The sequence below is a fragment of the Equus quagga genome, chromosome 2 (assembly GCF_021613505.1).
Source record: "Equus quagga isolate Etosha38 chromosome 2, UCLA_HA_Equagga_1.0, whole genome shotgun sequence".
NCBI classification, from domain to species: domain Eukaryota; kingdom Metazoa; phylum Chordata; class Mammalia; order Perissodactyla; family Equidae; genus Equus; species Equus quagga.
This window is the reverse complement of record NC_060268.1, coordinates 83,930,817-83,950,086: the sequence shown is the minus strand read 5'-3', so window position 1 is coordinate 83,950,086 and position 19,270 is coordinate 83,930,817. Positions and strand designations below refer to the sequence as shown.

General features: G+C 39.9%; 1 long non-coding RNA gene across 1 annotated transcript; it reads right to left on the bottom strand.

Annotated features, from left to right (window-relative positions):
- Positions 1 to 97: 97 nt before the first annotated feature.
- Positions 98 to 8,267, bottom strand: LOC124235365 (uncharacterized). The gene is made up of 2 exons (XR_006887452.1): positions 7,299 to 8,267; positions 98 to 6,960 (listed from the first exon to the last, which is right to left on the bottom strand). It is a non-coding gene; the product is annotated as an uncharacterized LOC124235365 (long non-coding RNA).
- Between the last annotated feature and the right edge of the window lie 11,003 nt (positions 8,268 to 19,270).

The window sequence follows — 19,270 nt, the reverse complement described above, 5'->3', positions numbered from 1 at the left end:
TCAAATTCATCATCTGTGAAATAACAATGGTAAAGATGTGCCCAAACCACCTCACCAGATGGTTGTAAGAAAGACATCTTCAGGAATGTAAAGTCTATACAATTATAAACCAGTGTTTTATTTCTCTAGAGCCTTCCACTACGTGTTGTGGGGTTGACAAAATGAACAATACAACACAGCCCTGCCCTTCAAGGCACCTATAGTCTAGTACACACATGTAAGTATTTAGTACACTCATCTAAGAGAGTCAAAAAATTTATACATACCCACACAATTGTTCTGTTACCAAATATCTTTGTAAAGGAATCTGATATAGAACACATTGCAGCACAAATTAAATAATCTTTGATCGATTTTGAATACCTCAGACTATTTTGCCTAGATAAGCATAAAAAATTTTGCATTTTTTGGAGGGAGGAATAAAAAATATAAGAAACAACTGTCTTTTTATGTTAAATGCTATAAGTCGATTCAGAATCAGGCATAACTGAAGTGGATCAGAAAGATGTGCCAGATTACATATCTCCCCCTTACTTCCTGTTCAGGATCAGTATTGCATAAGTGCACAGATCACAGCTTGACCGACAGAAGTCATACACTGCAACACAGACTGGAGAACTTACATTGGCAAAAGGGGATTTTTTTTCCCTTATCAAAAAACAGGCATATTTGATACTTGACCAAAACTGTTTAAAGTGGATTATATCTCCGTTTGGCTTCGTGATGAGTGCAAAGACAAAAATCTCTGAAATTTATAAACAAAAGTTTCTTTCTCCCTTCAGAGTTCTAGGCAGAAAAGAGCCTTCGCTGACTCTGAGACATACTACAGCTTGAATGTTACAGGCCCATAAAACATATTTATTGTTGTTGAGGCTCAAAATTTCCATCCTACTGCATTTGAACACTGAGTTGGAGTTTATAAAAATAGCATCGGCAACACTGCCAACAAGATCCTATAACCTTAACATGAAGTAAATATGAAAGTAGAAGAGAAATGTAACCTTTTTAAAGTTCTCTCTATGCAAATATCATGCAGAAGTCACTGACTACTGAACACTCCCACGTCTCTTCGATCTCTGATCTGCCCTGAAAAATCATCACGGCAAGCTTGTTATTTTGATCTTTCACAAATTTATTTAAATTCCTATTCACTTTCTGTGATGATCTCTGTACCTGTACCATCATCTAGTAATAGTACATTTCTTAAGAGTCCAACGCAGTCATAACCACAAAATCACAAAAGAAGATTTTTATTAAACTTCTGGGTCTATTTATCCTTTGAGACCAAATCATCACCATGCTCAAGCCATCTCTAAAATGATCCATTAAAATGAAATATACTAACGGTAGCAAAATATGTGCGGAGACTCGTGGGGCCACAGACTCCTTTCCTCGCTCCCCATTTGTTTGAATTCATTTATTTGCATGAGTTCATGTCCAACATTGTTGGAGGTTGGGACTGAAAGAGAAGAACTTCGGAGCATAGGCATCCGTAAAGACGTGGGAAGCCAGGTAGATGGAAGGGGATGCTGTCTGTTTCCCGGGCAGTGCCGGAAACTCAGTCTGACACTCTATCGAGACGCTGCAGGATGAGGCCGAAGGAGCAATTTTGATGAAAGCCACTGTGAGACTCAGGTCCAAATTGTGCTGCCTCCAGGCTGAAGTGATGAAGTGTGACACACAGACAGAGGCCCTCCCACACACACTCTAGCACAGACCTCACAGCAACTCTGATTCCACGGTGAGCAGCCCTGGAGAACTGTGGAGCCCAACAGAGCCCAGATGGAGCAATGGAAGGGAGCGGGGCGTGCACAGGAGGTCCTGTTGGTGTCCAGGGGTGGCTCTCAAGAACTATTAATGTTAATTTGACCTCATGTGCGCCCATAGATAAATGAGACCTAGGCACAGCCAGGTTCCCTTTGTGTATGGAATATGGAGCTGAACGTGCACCATCTCCCCAAAACACATGAGTGGTATTTGCTAAGTTTACATTTAAAATTTGAGCATCACTTCTGGAATACATGGCAGTAAGGTAGCTAAATTGCTCACTGATAATACGAAGCTGTAGCTCCTTTCTCTGGGACAGACTCTTCACCAATGCGAACAGACCTCTTCTGTGTATTACCAAATAATTTCCGCAGCGTATTTTAATGCGGCTTCTAAGGGTGGCTAATTTACTATTAAGCAATTGCTTAAGCATTAGGAGAATCTGGCTCCCTGTCATTTAAAACGCGTTCAGTATTTGAAAAACCTAAATATTATGGCTTATCTTCATATAATGATTGGTGTCCATAATTATGAGTGTCAACATATAAATCTAGAATTTGGCCTTCGTGTGATGGACAACGAAGAAGGGAGAACTAAGCACTCTTGATAAGCTACTCTAAGAATGTAGGTAGGCACTAGATCAGTAAATCAATGACACAAAAGGAAGAACACTTCTTGACTCTGTGTGTGTGTGTGCTTGTGTGTGTGTGCGTGCGTGTGTGTTGCAACATCAGAAGTCACTTAGTAACGGGCTACAGGAGTACCCTACACAGAGGAGAAAAATTCAGAACCCAATATTTCTTCCAGCTTCTCACAGGGACTCTGACAAAGAGGAAATCATCTAAATACCCAAGAAAACTTTGTTTTTATGCTTCTTGGTTTATTTTTGGTTTTTGTACAAGAGATTATTAAAATTTATACGAGTAAAAATGTACAAATCTTTCCTTTTGGACCACCGCCGTCCCCTTAACGGTTAATAAAGAAGCTGTGTTTTCCCTGAATTAGATAAAACAACATCCAGATCCAAAACTAAAAGAGAGAATTACTAGCACACTTTGCTGAATGAGTAAATCAAGGCCTTTTCTTATTCTAGAAATTTGTGTACAATCAAAAGTGTAACATTCCCTTAAACAATACAATTGAGGATTTTTACCCAGTTGTTTAATTGAAGAATATTTTCTTGTGCAAAGAAGATCTTACTATGGATCTGTATTTTAGCATTTTGAAAGCATGCCTTTGTGAAAAAATTCCATAAACAAAGAAAATACTTCAATGTGTCAAATTCAACAATCTGCTTATGTTGGTAACAGGAAACACACGAAGTCTTTCAGGAAGTCCAACTTTAAGACTATTTGAAATGACCAATGACAAAAAAGATGAGTTTGCCTCAGGTTTCTTTTTGATATCAGTGACGTATTAAGGAAAAGAAAAAGAAAGACACTCTCGTCAAAATAGCATTTCATCTCCCCTGATTGGGTCTGTTCACAAGCGTAACAGCTGTAACTCAAGTTTTCTTGAGCAGTTAACCTTCCAGCCTTGATTAAAGATACTCAGGACCAGGCCACATTTGTGCTAAAAATGTTTCCTTTTTTTAAAACTCTTCTGCTGAAGCAAATGCACCTCTCCGTCACTCGTAATGTGATACTAGGTTCAGTCTATCGTGCCAAATATCACGGAAACCTTGGAAAAAACTGCCCTTATCATCTCGCAAGAAGCCAAAATAGGAAATGGCTATTGCAAGGCATTGTAGACCCACCATATCAAATTGGATGATGTATGCAAAAGTACACGGTAAACCGTAAATAAAGCACTACATGCATGCAAAGTATTCAAAGTACTGGGGAAGCTTTCTTCATGATGATGATGATGGTAATAAAGCTATGACTTATTGAGTGATTTTATTATGTGCCAGCCACTGTGCTAAGCACTTTACACGTATTTGCTCATTTCTTACTCACAACAATCGGTTAATGTAGAGACTATTACTATCAGCACTTTACAGATGAAAGCTCAGAGAAGTTGAGTCAATTGCCTAAAGTCACACAGCTCATCAACCTATTAGCAATAAACTAGTTCTTCATGCCCTCATGCACATGAAAGTGCTCGCAAAGAATTCATGAATCACGTCTAGTTATATTATGCGATCCAGGTAACCCAACATATGGTCATATTACTCTTTAGTTATTGAAGTTAATGGACACATACACGTGTCCACACACACAAACTTATTCAGATACCCGAGGATATGTCAGGTATTCTTGAACTACCCATAGATTTGCTCTTTTTCTTTGAAAATGACTCAATGAGTCACGTGACTTTGCTGTGGAAAGGCTTTTTCTGGCATAAAGTAACCTTACACTAAATGTTTGATAAATGAGCACATGCTCCCTGGTACAGCAGTATCTGCCTTACTTGCGTGGCACGTTACACAGAAATCTTTGGTTTGTAAATGATAAAAAGTCAACTCAAACCAGCTAAAACCAGAATAGTGCTTGATTAGTTCATGTAAGTGAAGAGTCCAGAGACCTCTGGTTTCAAGCATGGCTGGAGGCAGGCGCTCAGGGAATGGCATCTCGTCCATCTCTATTGCTCCTGCTCTGCTCTGTTTTTCTCTTCACTGGCTTCCTTCTCAGTCAGGCTCTTTCCATCAGCAGTAACTGGATTATATATGGCTCTCCTAGAAATGGGAGCACCTCTTTCTTTATATCACCAACCAAAGTCCCAGGGAAGCCTTCAATTGACTTGGCCTGGGTCATATACCCATCCTTGAACTAATCACTGCCTTCCGAGGGATAAGGCATCTGATTGGGCAATCAAGAAGGAGGAGGAGGAGGAAGGGAGGAAAGGAGGAGAAAGAGTAGGAGACGGAGATGGTGGTAATGAATAGAAGTGTGGCGCAATAGTAGCCTCTCTTAGCCCAGAGAGGTCTTGCTGATTTTTGTCTCCAATGTTCTCTCAAAAGTTTAGCTTCCAAGAAAGGAAGCAGATTATAGATCATTTCATCCTCCTTTTCAGATTTTGTTCTTTATTTATGCCTGCCTTATTTACTGTATTTAAAGGAAATGGACACAGAGCTTTGAAGAAGACAAGGCTTATATGGATGATGCCATCCAGGAGGGACATTGTTTCTTTCCCTGCTTCATTATACTTGGTGGTAATTACTATCCATACCACGGTGACACTTAATTATACTATTCCAATAAGTCTACCTTCCTCTTGCAATTCATAAATTAACAAAAGAAGACCACAGAGTGTGCCCCATCACACATTTGTAATTTTTTTTTCTCAGATTCTAGGAAAATGATGGGAGTTTCCCTGTGGTCCTTTCTCACACAGTAATATCCTTCTGCCCTACTGTGTGCAAAGCTCTCATTTACTGGAAGAGCAGCTACACTTCTGTGCAGGGCCAAAGAGTTGGGGATCAAGGAAATTCCCAACTGGTTTAACAAGAATGAGCATCACACTTTTGTAAAGCTCTACAGGGACCAAGTGACAAAAATTGGGTCTACAATAAGAATTGGGAAAAATTGGGGACGTGCCTTCAGGAAGTGAGGGTCTGTGATGATTGAGAGTTCAGACAAGAGCAAATGAGTATCCCAGTCTATTCTGCTTCATTCCAGTCTCACATTTTTCATAAGACTTCTTCCCAAAAGAGAGAGAGCGAGGCCCAATGGAAAGCTATTCCACAGCCACGCAGTTACCTGTCCTTACGCCTGATCCTAAAGCCCCCACAACACTACTCTCAGTAGATCGTCTACCTCCCCGTGGCTTTTTTTTTTAATTGAGGCCATGACTTTTTTCTCGATCTTTCCTTTTGCTTTCAGATCCAGGGGCAGAACACTGGATAAGTCATGTTCCTGTACTCATAGCATGCTGTCATTTTAAGTTTGTACAGGCCCTTCGCTCATTTGTTCATCACCTTTCATCCCATTTCCCTTCACCCATTTTGTCCCCAGCCCACAAGCAACAGCACTATTAGCTTTGATGATATCCTTGAATGTGTACGTATCCTCGTGAAACACATAGTATATCCTTGTTCTGTGTGTGTATTTTTAATTTATACAAATGATGTCCACAGACTTTGTTCTGTTCTTTTTCTCCCAACACAGTTTTTAAGATTTCTCTACACTACTTCAAACTGTTGCACAGTGTTGCGTGGTAAGCCTCCCTAACATCCTATCATCTCTCCCACCTGAGGAACTCCTAGGCTGCCACCATCCTCACTACCACAAACAATACTGTGATGCCATCCTTATCCAGCCCCCTCAGGGACCTGTATAAGAGTTTCTCTGGGCTCTACACCCAAGAGCGCCACATGGGACTGATGGATAGGTCTCCATCTGGCTCCCCTGCCCTGACTACTCTATGGAGGACCTACCATGGCCACAGCATCAGCTTCATATCATGCAAACAGGAGAATCTGAAGCTAAAAGAGGTTAAGTGATATGCCCAACTTCACATAGAGTCGGGATTCCAAGCCAAATTACTCTGACTCCCAGCTTTGCGCCCTTCCACTGGAGCAAAACTGCCTTCCACAGGTATCTTTTGATTCAGTGGCCTATGCTAGAGGCAGCAGGGACACAGTAAGAAGACCAGAAAAAGCATCCCTTCCCTTTACCAGGCATCCATTCCCCCCAGCCTGCAGGGAGTGGAGATCGACCCTGCCAGAGGGGCTCAGGATCCCCAGCCTGGTGCCGGCAACGATGTGTGATCAGAGGTGAGGGATAGCCCCATTGGCTATGGGCCCAAGGAGCTTAGCCCCCCTCGCACCCCTGATGCAGGCAGATTAACAGCTGCCATCTGGCAAGCAGAGTCTCTCCATGCAAACTGCAAACCCCCCCTCTGGGTGAATCACTAGTGTGTCCAATAGCAGTCAGACCCAATGAAACTTTGATGGCTCTATTAATGAAGATGAAAACTTGAGATATGCCAAATGCAGATTAAATGGCATCTTGGTAACATGATTATCTCTGAATTACTAGCTGCACAGTGAGACAGCCAAGAGACTAATCCTGGGAAGGCTGTGCACTTTAGATGCAGGATCCCCTACTTCCAGCCTCCAGAACGTGGTTTACTGCATCAGAGTGGCACTTCACTAAACGGAACACCAAGAGTGCCTTCCTCTGTAGATGGCACTCTTCTTCAGAGAAGATTTAATTTCTTGAAATTTTGAGGCTCCAAATTCAGAGCTATCTGCAACAAGATGAGTGAGAACACGTCAGGAAAAAACAAGAACAAACAAGAATCTGGCAAATGTTCACGTATACAGCATTGTCGATAAAATTAGCAGAAATGACAGCATAGGAATGATAGAGAGGGAATTCTAAAAGCCACAAGTCACTCTCTCCTGCTTTCTTTCCACTTCTGTCTTTAGCTCGCCGTTATTCAATATGCCATTCTATGCTAGTGCTTTCGATACCTTTGCACATGTAATTTCTATGAGGTAGGCATCATCGTTCCCATTTTCCATCTGAGAAAGTTAAGGCTTGAAAGTGTTAGTAACTTGTCCGAAGTTACTGAATATCTAGTACCTGGCCAAGCTGAGACTCCTCCTTGGGTCTGTCCATGTCCAAAGTTAGTGCTCTTGAGGAAGTGCCATGGTTTGACTTCTCAATTTTAGGAAGCTACAGAGAATTTTGAGAGGTTCCAAGAATTATTTCCAAAAAAAACAGAAAGCCAGCCCTAGTAGAAAGGTTATGAAAATTCCATCTATAAGATACAAGATTGGGACTTGTCAAATGGTGGTGTACTGGGAGAGAGGGGTTGTTGGTGAAGATCTGTGAATAATTCGACAATTAAAATGTCTTCCAATTTTGCTGGAATTGTGTAAGAAAGTCTTTACTTGGCAGCTATGGAATGGACTATGTATGAAAGCTCCAAGAATCCCATTTAGACCCGAATGTCTATAAATCTCCTTACGGTTTAATCATAAGAGGCCAAGGACATGAATTGGTGGCATGGCACGTGGTTTAAATTGTGTATCATATAAAGTTATCTACATACATCTTGAGAAAGCTCCACACTTCTCCTTTCTCTTGAAGTGCATTTCCATGGGCACCAGATATATGAACAAACACAGGCTCTAAGACATCTGATATACTGTACTTTCCAATCAGATGCGTAATTGCGGTAGGACTGTTATTGCTTACGTTTCACACTATCACTAGCAACTTTAATTTCTGGTTAAGTTCTTGAAATCTCTCTCTGGAAAAACAAATGAGATCACACTCTCCATTCTCCTGGTTAACAGTGTCATTATCACGTGCAGATCCTCAAACAATTAACTAAATTCCATTGTCATTCTGAATTTCTTCTCTCTTGTGATGCATCCACAAACGTATTCAGTCTTCTGCCTTCCCAACGGAAAAAAATTTATAGAAACTACCATAAACGGCACATAATTGTAAATGACTTTAAAAAGCCATATGGAAGGATGAATAACCTTCTTTTTTTTTTTCCGTCTTTCCCAAATATCCTCTAGCTTTGTGTTTTGCAATACCTTTTGCACCCAGCTTTGGTCAAAATTGTTGTTGGCCAGTTGCCAGTTTAAAATGTCCTACAAAATGAATTGCTTCTTTTGTAAATAAGAAAAAACTTTGGGAAATATTGCTTTGAAATACTGTGCTGGAGTCATGGCTAGCCTGGAGCACTTTCTGTGGGGGCAAAGGAGGGTGGTGAGTTTAGTGTCTGCTCAGCATGTATAAATCACGATCCAGGTAACATTTTGTGCTTGCCTTCATATCTTCTAGAGGCTGTAGTTTGGGCTATCACAAATATTCTTTCAAGCAAGAATCACGTATTTCCTATGTCAGGATGGCCTTTCATTTTGGGCTAAACTTTCAAATCACACCAGTACCAGATAGAAATTAGGACAAATTTTTAACCACCAGTTTCTTGGCTGAGGGCTTCATAAGGACACTATGATTTTCAAATAAATGAGTTCACCCACTTTTATTGGCTTCCTTTTCTTAATTTTTACTTTAAGAAGTTAGTCTATTCCTCTTACAGTTTAAACGCCAACCTCTTCTAATATTATTCTTACAAGGTAACTTCTGACTTGGCCACTCTCCATCTTCCCTCTTCCCCATATCACCCTACGCTTTTCAGAAAAAATTCTATCTCCAAATGGTACATCAAGGACAAATAGCAGAGTCGTAAGATCATTCTTAGACCAAAGTGGTTGTCAAAATTAACCCAATAATACAGTGCAGGGCAATTCATTTATAGGGCACATTATCATATAAAAACTAGTGTTTCGTAATTTTTACGAACTTAGAAATGACAGTGGAAGTGCACTGAAAGGAAACTTTTAAAACTCATGTTTTAAAAGAGAAACAGTTCTCCATTGTTTCCCATTGAAACGCAATGGAATTACAGATGTACATACACCATGACCCACTAGGTAGGATTATTAAAATAACTTTCTTTCAATACTTTTCTTTCCAAATACAATTTTTCTTGAATCATATATCTTAATATAATATTCAAAATTATGAGGACAGAATGAAAAAACTTTATTGAGAAGATGGACTATTTAAGGCAGGATTGGATTGATGGCCAATTAAAACTGTATCTCCACACTTCCACTCATGATGTGGATTCTTTTTTTCACCTCTGAAAATTAGCAGAAATAAGATATATTATTCCAAGATATGTGCGCAGGAAATTGCCACTAGGTATGAACAAGAGACATCCAATCTCTCCATGCTAATGAAAATGCAATCAGTCATATCTAGACTGACAAGAAAAGACAAAACACGCCAAAGACTCAAATGTTTAGAAAAGTAGCATTAAAAATCAACTCAGCCTATAAGGAGAGAACCTGAACTAATCAATGAATGAGATGCGAAAGGTGTCAAGCTGTACTGATTTTAAGACCCTCTCCCATGGATTTTTTTGTACCCACCAAATTAAAAAAAATCTGTTTAAATGTCTACCTAAATTCATAAGAAAAAAATATGTGTCACATCTTGGCTTTCCTTGGACACATTTAAAAGAATAATGAGCTACTTGGAATCAATATATAAGTTTATGAAGTAATGCAAATGCTCCATAACACCCTTAGCCAAATCATAGCCAAATACTGAGCAAAAATACAGATATGAGAGCCTGTTGGATACAAGACATGAAGTTTCTTCACCTTCTATACCATATCTCAAATGGTGTCTCCTCTTAAAGCCAAGTTTCATTCTGGGAAAGACCTTGCTTTAAAGACCAAGGCCCAATATTCCAGCACCTTAGGGTAAAACAGAGAATCTAGACAGCATAGTTTTAGCGGAAATTTTAATGGAGACCAACATTTACTGATGTCACTACAAATGATACACTACCTTGAAGAATATTAACCAACTGGTAGGTTTCACTGCCGTGTGTGTGAGTGCGTGTGTGTGAGTGTGTTTTAATACAAATAAACTTGGCCACGAAACTCCTTCTTTAGTTGCTGGCGTATTTTTGTTTTCACGTGTGGCACTGAACACATTTCTGTAGTTGTGAACAACTACATTTGATTAAAATCTGTCAGATTTATCTCTTTAGCAGGAGAAGAGAAATATGTGTTTCTCCAGAAAGGAAATCAATGTGTCTTTATGATAGATGCAGAGTGGAAAGCTGGATACTGTCACTTTAAGTGATGAAGCAGAGAGACAGGGTGGCTCCACAGCTATTGCCATTGGCTGCTGACATAATTGTAGTGAGGCAAAGCCCTGTTTAAATCTTATAATCCTTGTTTATAGGATAGACTTACATTCACTGACCTAATAGTTATTACTCCAACTTGTTAAATTACAAAGTCTTGCGTCTGAGGTGTCCACAGTTTGCTTTGTTTAAATTTTCTTAGTAATATGTTTTAGTCAGAGTTCTGCTCCACTGCGCTTCAGTGCTATGAGAGAGAGTGCTCCCCTCCACATAGGAAGGCACCAGGTCTTCAAGGGCAGACAACTGCAACAGGGAATCTCCTTTCTCAAGGCAAACCAGAGGAAGAAACCTCGAAAGCAGCCCCCAGTCTATGCCAGAGAAAAACACAGCGGAAAGAATCCTCAAAGAGATGTCCTGGGAGACTGCTGCATGACAAAAATATGCCCAGAGATCTCCTCCCTCCTCTTGGGACCCACCCACCTCCCCAGGATCCCAAGAGGTTCCAGGTATAGCTGAGCTGGATAGAAAAGAAAGCTTCTGCCCGGGCATTGTGAGGTTCTAAGATTCTCCATCCAGAGACACTACAACCAGCAGACACCTACCCTATAAGACAATCTGAGAATATCAAGGTGAGCAGAGACATCTCCACAGCATGAATATTCGTTCCTCTGTGGTTACGACCAGCAAAACCATTCTAACGAGCTTATAAAGCAACGTCAGGATCTACGAACTCGTACGTCAATTAAAATTGCTGTCTCTCTTGTCTCATGAATGACATATGTCAGGAAAATATTTGAAGTGTCTATTTGTGGCCAATTTAATACTAATGTTCTATGGATAAGCCCCTCTCCTAAATAACTTTTAAAAAAATAATATGTTGGTTTGTGTTCCTTAATTAATGAATGTTTCTAGAAGGCATTCTATTGTTGTGAGTGTGCATGTGTGCCCTCTGCTTATTAACCCAAACCTGATCAAACCATTAAATGACATATTATGCAGAGTGCCAAGGGTTTGGAACATGGTAGATATTCTTCACAGGTTCCTTCTTTACTTATCACTGCTCTCTTCAACTTGCATATCCTACAAGTTAAAAAATCACAAATAACTAAACATTTGCCTAAAGCTAAATGACTCTCTCCCTTCCCCCGCCAACATCCACCTTCCACACTCATCTCTCTCCTACAATCTCCAAGCTATTCAAGAATCAGGATTTAAGAATTACACACTATGATCTTGCCATTTGCAACAACATGAATAGACCTTGAGGGTACTATGCTAAGCGAGATTAGTCAGATTTCATGATTTCACTCATATGTGGAGGATAAAAATAAAACAGTGGCAAACATAGACACAGAGAACAGACTGGCAGTTACCAGAGAGGAAAGGGGTTGGGAGGAGGGTGAAAGGGATTCAGGGGGGACATCTGTACAGTGATGGATGAAAACTAGTCTTTTGGTGGTGAAAACGATGTAGTCTATACAGAAGTCAAAATATGATGAAGTACACATGAAATTTATATAATATAAACCAATGTGACCTCAATAGAAAAAAAGAGTTACACATTGATAATACATTGACCACCATAACATACATTATAAATAATTGGAATCCTTCCCACAATATATAAAATTGAAATGATTAAGATATATTCTTGCTTTCTGGCAACGGTGTCACATGCTTTTCATACATTGATGGATTTGATTTGTTAATATTGTGTTTATAATTCTTTATAGAAGTTGGTCTTCAAATTCTGTACTGTCTTTAGAAACTATCTTCGCAAATGATTTTTGTATCTTTCCTTTCTTGTGATTATGATTTTATACAACACTGGAATTGATGTTTAAATTAATTTTTAAAGACTAAACAGAATCCTTCTGTAAAACTGTCTAGGTCCCGTGCCTTTTTTAGTGACAGATCTTTTACTTTCAAGTCTCTTCTACAATAATTGACCTATTCATGTTTCTTAAAATGATCATTTTAAGAGTTCCAGTTTTCACTAGAAAATTATCTATTGCCACTAGGTTTTCAAATTTATTTCTATAAAGGTGCACATAATATCCACCAGTAAGTTTTCTCATCTTCTCCACATCTGTAGTTATATTTTCTTGATAATCTATATTTATCTCACTTTTTCTCTAATCAGGCCTGACAAGGGTGTATCTAGTGCATTAGTCTCTCAAAGAGCCTAATTTTGATTTTACTCACTGTTTTCCGTGGTTTTTCCTATTTTGTTAGTTTTAGCACTTACCTTTATTAATTCCTTCCTTCTACATTCCTATTTTATTTTGTTACTTTTGAATTTGAGTATTTTAAAATTTACTTTTGATCCTTTTTTTTGTTTTTTGCTGAGAAAGATTCACCCTGAGCTAACATCTGTTGGCAATCTTCCTCTCTTTTCTTTCTTCCCTTCCCAAAGCCTCAGTACATAGTTGTATATTCCTGTTGAAGATCTTTCTACTTCTTCTATGTGAGCCATGCCCCAGCATGGGTACTGACAGACAAGTGGTGTGGTTCCATGCCTGGGAATCAAACCCGGGCTGTCAAAGTGAGCGTACTGAACTTTAACCACTGGGCCATCAAGGCTGACCCAATCCTTATTTTTTTTCAACATAAAGATAATTTCAGGATATAATTTTTTTGTCTGAGTACAAAGCTTGCTTGAATGTCTCATATAGTGTATATTCACACTATAACTGCACGTTTGTAGCTGACTGAGCATTGCTCTCTCATAGTTGTCATATTTGTATTATAATCTTTTATATATTTATAAAACATCTCATAAAGATTAGGATATCTTCCTCTTAAAATAATTTTTATATCCCCAAAGAACCTAGCACAGCTTTTTGCCCTTCGTAGAATCTCATTAAATATGTGTAAAGAAAAGTTATGGAAGGCATGGAAGTTGCCAGAGTATCTAACTCAAGGAAGTCTATGCACAGCTCCCCACTTATCTTCTGAGAATCAGGTGATGCTGGAAAGCTGAATGCTCAGTGGAGGTGGCGCTAGTACCCGGTCAGGGAGGGGAGATGAGAGGAGAAGCTGTGGCATCGGATTTAAGCAAGATGGATCTGGGCTCCACTTCCAACCTTTCCACTTACCAGCTATGTGATTTTTCTTCTCTGAACCTCAATTCATTCACAAAGTAGGTTAAAAAAAGCACACAAGGCTGTTCTAGGGTTAAATGAGATAATGCTTGAATGTGCCTGGCACACAAGATCTCCATAACCGTGAGCTCATAGCATTATTGTTATGACCATCATTGTTACAATCAGGACAGAATGATAAGTGGTCAATAACTGAGGAGCAGATGCCAGGTGACGGGAAGAGGAGCTGGGACAATGACAAGAAAGGGAAGACGTTAGCCCAATCTTAATCCAGAGGTCTTGGAGACACTGGTTATTTAAGGAGATTTTAAATTCTTTCCCAGTTACAGTGTCATTTCTACAGGTTGGGTCTATATTTTGTTTCCCTTTTGCTAAATAATGTTACTCCAAACCTCTCAAGAGAGTGCCTTTCCCACCCAGTCCACCCAAAAGAGGGGCCCAGGGATGGAATGGGTGGGCGGAGGCGAGACGGGGCGGCAGCAATGCAGCCACCAGCTGGTCTGTGAGTCCCCGTCATTGGAAAGCTTCAGCTTTAAGGGTTATTCACGTGGACAGAGGGAGCGTCCCCTTTGTTGTTCTTTTGTGGATGAAATGAAGTCAGGGCAGTGGTAGCTGCACTTCATCACTGTCCCGCTTGGCCAGAGATTTCAGAGGCAGCATGGGCTCCAGTGCCAGACAGCCAGGTTCTAACCCTGCTCCTGCCATTGACTAGCTGTGTGGCCTCAGACAAGGTGCTTAACCTCTCTGTGCCTCAGCAAAAGGGGAAACTTACAAACATTTATATAGCACTATTTTAAGTGCTTTATAAATGTTAACCTATTTAATCCTTTCAACAGGTGTAGGAGGTAGGTCAGAGAGAGAATGGTGAGGATTAAATGGTGAGTATATTTAAAGTACTTACAGACCCTGTTTGGCACATTGTAAATGCTATATAAGAATGAGCTGCTGTCACCATCATTATTGTAAATGCCATCTACACATTGGCTACAGTCATCATCAGCATCTGCCTCAGGGCGTTCTGTTGCTGTATAGCACCTGGCGGCATTTTCTCCTCATTCCACCACTGAGTTCTCTCCCCTGTTCTCAGGCCCACTGAGTCATTTTAGTATCTCGTCCACATTCTTGCCATCTCCATCTCACAATGTCAACATTTACCCTCCTCGTGTCCTAAGACTCTACTTCTCCACCTAATTTAAATGAGCGCCAGCTCTCGTCAGACCGACAGGGTGCCGAGGATAGTGTTAGGTATCTTCACCCACACACAGTCTGGGCCTCAAGTGATCATAACCAGCCTGGTCAGAAAGCTGAGATTCAAACATCCATCCATTTGCCTCTACAGCCCACTCTTGTCCTATTACAGCACGTGCCCTTAAGCCATTCCACCTTCCAAACGTATTTACCCATCACTCTCAAACACTGAACTGGTTTGTTTACAAGGCATATCTTCCAAATTTTTAAAACAAAGAATCATGCCAACTTGATGTATTTATATATTATTCTCAGTTTTCTGTATGTTTGCAATTTTTTGAAAAAATGATGTGTGAACTGCTTTGTAGCATGTAATATGCCTTCTTGACAAACAACAGTTTCTCATTCAAGCACATAAACCTTCTGAGATGATTATGCCAATCAAGATGTCTTACTATACACATTTTAAAGCAACATCTTGAAATAGAGAAAAGTTAAAAACAGCCTGAATGTTTAATAAATGTGAATTGTTTAAATACACATTAGTAAATCCAGACAATGGAATAGTTCGAAGCCATAAAATGATACTAGATAAATAAGTTTAGTGAAAAGAGTGTATTTGATGATACATGAAATGGAAAAGGCTGGTTACAATGTGTCTGTAGAACAGGATGCAATTTTACACATCTGCAAGGATATATATCAATGGGATCACAATGGCTGATTTGTAGTGAGAGGGAAAATTCATTTTTTAGGTGTTCTCAGTTTTGCTCTTTGTATATTCTAATTTTTCTCTGTAACAAGTATGCATTGCTTTTATAATATCAAAAAACAATAGAAGAAACTACGTTTTGGTGGAAAACACAGCTAGGCGCAGAGCTCTACCAGCTGAAATGACCCTCAGTTAAACCTTTTAATCTGCTGTCTCATCAGGCTGTGCATCTGTTTGATAGATGGCTCAGTTGCCTCTGGCCTGTCATACTGTTATTTGCTTTGAACTCTAAACATCTGGGTGGCAAAGGCTATAGCTGTCTAATATTGCTCTTTTAGTGTTTGAATATGTACAGAAAAATACGTCAAAATTCTTCTGATCATCAGGATGAATCAAAAAGAACTAGTCCTATGTGTTGAAGGCACAATCCACCTCTTAAGCTTGGTGCAAGAGAAACAAAGGTTGACCCATGTGACCCTGCTCTGTCCCCATTCAGTAACATCCTCCAGAGTACAGCACACTGAGCACCCTCAGCCATGTTGAAAACAACCACAGATGCGGGCTCCTGAACTGCCTTGCATTTTCTTCCTGCTATAAGTGGAATTTCTTACCTCTTTGCTTCAGTACATACATTAACCACACGCATTAACAATTTTCGAAGTTCTCATTTTTCTTATCATTCTGAAAGTACACTTTATATATTAAAAGATAATGAGCCCATGTTGAGGAAATAGTGAAGAGCTCTTTATACTTTTGTTGTTTTTTTTAAGATTTTATTTTTTTCCTTTTTCTCCCCAAAGCCCCCCAGCACACAGTTGTATATTCTTAGTTGTGGGTCCTTCCAGTTGTGGCATGTGGGATGCCGCCCCAGCGTGGCCCAACGAGCAGCGCCATGTCCGCACCCAGGACCCGAACCGATGAAACACTGGGCCGCCTACAGTGGAGTGCGCAAACTTAACCACTCGGCCACGGGGCCAGCCCCTATAGTTTTGTTGAATTTATATTTTATATTTTTATTTCCTGATTCAAATCAGAATGGTGGCTAGTATTGAGTTCACTTCTACAGGAGAGAAAGACTGGAGATTGTGCCGGCTCAAAACAAAAATGTATCTGAAAAATGAAAATTTCAGCTAAACATCCAGATATTATAGCTTTGTAATGTCAAATACATGAAGAACTTGGTTGGGGGGGGCGTTTATTTTTTGCTTTTTTCTTAGTTGACTGGCATTATGTAAAATGCCTCAGTGGAACTGAAAAACTCTCCTGCACTTCAAAAATGAAGGTAAAACAAGTTTAACTTTTTGCTTGTATCTTTCTCCAAGGCCTGTGGAAAACATGAAGGGCGCAGGTTAAGGTATTAAAAGGCATGTGTTGGTAAATAAGAGTTGTAGGAACTGACATAACTGAATATGAAGAGATATTTAAAGGCTAAAAACATTTAAGAAAAATTAGCCTGGAAAAGAAAACAATAGAGGTGACTTAACGATTGGTTCCAAATAAGTAACAGGATGGGAGAAAGAAGAGAGTGACTGTCTTATTGCCAACCCCACTTTCTCATGAGAATTGGCTTTAAGCCCTGTCATGTCTTGGAGCTGACATAGCTCAATGCCGGGCACATCGTGAATGCCCTTCAACACCTCCTTTTCAATACACTTCCCATATGCAGGTACTGTGTGACCACCTGAGGCAGGTAGACAGATCTGCACCAGGATACCATAGAGGCAAACCCAGAATGTTCCAAAATGAGGCCATTAATAAGCCAGGCAAGCGTCCAGGAAGAGAAGCTGTGTCAAAAAGCATCGTCTGTCTGAGTCGAGTTTGAGGGTGAAGAGAGATTGCTCAAGTGAATAGAAGGAAGAATTCCAGGGATCCCAGGGAGAGGGAACTGCATGTTCTAGGGCACTAAGTTATCATGATGTGCTCAGAGGATACACTTCTTTGTGACAAAGAGCAGGATATACAGCAAGAGGTGGCATTGCAGAATGAGGCCCAGCCCACATTAGCAAAGTCTTCCTTGTATGCTTCGTTAAGAAGTTTGCGTTGTGCCTCCAAGGCACTTGTAGAACCTTACAGTAAGAACTTTTTACAGGGAGATGACATAATGGTATTAACATTTTAATGTTTAAGATATTATTCTGGCAACAGGAGGAAGAATAGATTGGTAAGGAAGTAATGCTGGAGGCTGGTGCAATATTCTAGATAAAAAAAAATTATTAAGGGGGCCAGCCCAGAGGCACAGAGGTTAAGTTTGCACCTTCCACTTTGGCGGCCAGGGGTTCACCGGTTCGGATCCTGAGTGCGGACCTATGCACGGCTTGTCAAGCCATGCTGTGGCAGGCGTGCCACATGTAATATAGAGGAAGATGGGCATGGATGTTAGCTCAGGACCAGTCTTCCTCAGCAAAAACAGGAGGATTGGTGACAAATGTTAGCTCAGGCCTACTCTTCCTCAAAAAAAAAATTATTAAGAACTGAATTAAGGCGTGACTATAGGGATGGAGAGAAGGAAGCAGAGTCAAGCAATGAGAAGCAGTTAGCATTGACTGGACTTGTGGATTGCTTTGGTGAAGGTGAAAGAAGAGGAGAAGAGTCTAGGACAATCCCTGGTTGTTGCCTTGGGCAACTGGGTGGATGGCAGCACAGTTTCCCAAAATAAGCAATACAGCATGCGGAGGGGGGTGGTCAGGGGCGATAACACATTTAGTTTTCTAAGCACAGAGTTTATAGAACCTATAAATTGTCTAAGGAAGAAGTTGTATTTACTAGAATGTAAGATCCATGAAAGCAGGGACTTTCTCAGCTTCGTTCAACCAATCAGATGTGGTTTTCAACATAATCATTGCTTAGCACAATACCTAGCAGATGACAAATGCACAGTAAATTCCAACTGAATATGTGTTCTTGGATAAATTTACGAGTCTGGATCTCAGGACAGTGTTGTAGGCAATTATTCAATGCTCTTTTGTTTCCTTGCACAGAAAATTCTAGAACTTCCTCTGACATCCACCAAGACCACTTTACATCCAGAAATATGGTGATTCTGGTCCACTCCCAAAAGGGTAAATTACAAAAAATCTTACTAAGATTCCTAATGGTGCTATTACTCTTTGTTAACAGATAAAAGCAGGGTTGTTTGCTACTGACAGAAGAGGAAAATCTGCAAAATAAATTTTGGAAGTGGTCAGACTAAGCAGAGTGAATGATAGAGTCATAGCATTGGAGTGAGCCTCTGATAACTTTTAATCAGATGTGGCTTTCAAGTTGCTATTGAAATGGCTAAGAGAGCCAAGCGTAATTGTTGAGGATGGTCATGGTCCGCACCTACACCAAGAACACTAGAAGGGATTGCTGCACTCGAATGAGAAGCGGTGAGAACTGCATAGCCCAAGTAGAAATCTGGAAAGACTTCAAGAAAAAAGAAAGAAAACAAACTTCTAGTAAACGGCTCTGCTACTTGGAGAAATTGGAACAAATCTTCTTTGCCAGAGAAGCTTGAATTACCTGCCTAGCCCTTTAAGCATTTTCATGTACAAATCAAACACAGATGGCCCATTACGTTTATGACCTCCTGTCAATTACTCTAGATGGAGCATGCATTAATTATTGAAATATTTTCATAGTATACAGGTTTTTAGTGGTTACATTGCCATAGATAATTTCAACTTTCTGATTAGAAGCCGGTATAAACAATTTTATTTATGAGAATTAATCTCTTGAATGTAGTAAAAGCTACAAATACAGTAGTGGATTTTTTTTTTTTCTATTTAACAAAGCCAAACAAGAATTCCTGGCCTCTATCCTTGGAAGTCAGCATTATGTTAGCATTGCATACAATACATAAACTCTGCCAAAATCTATTACAATT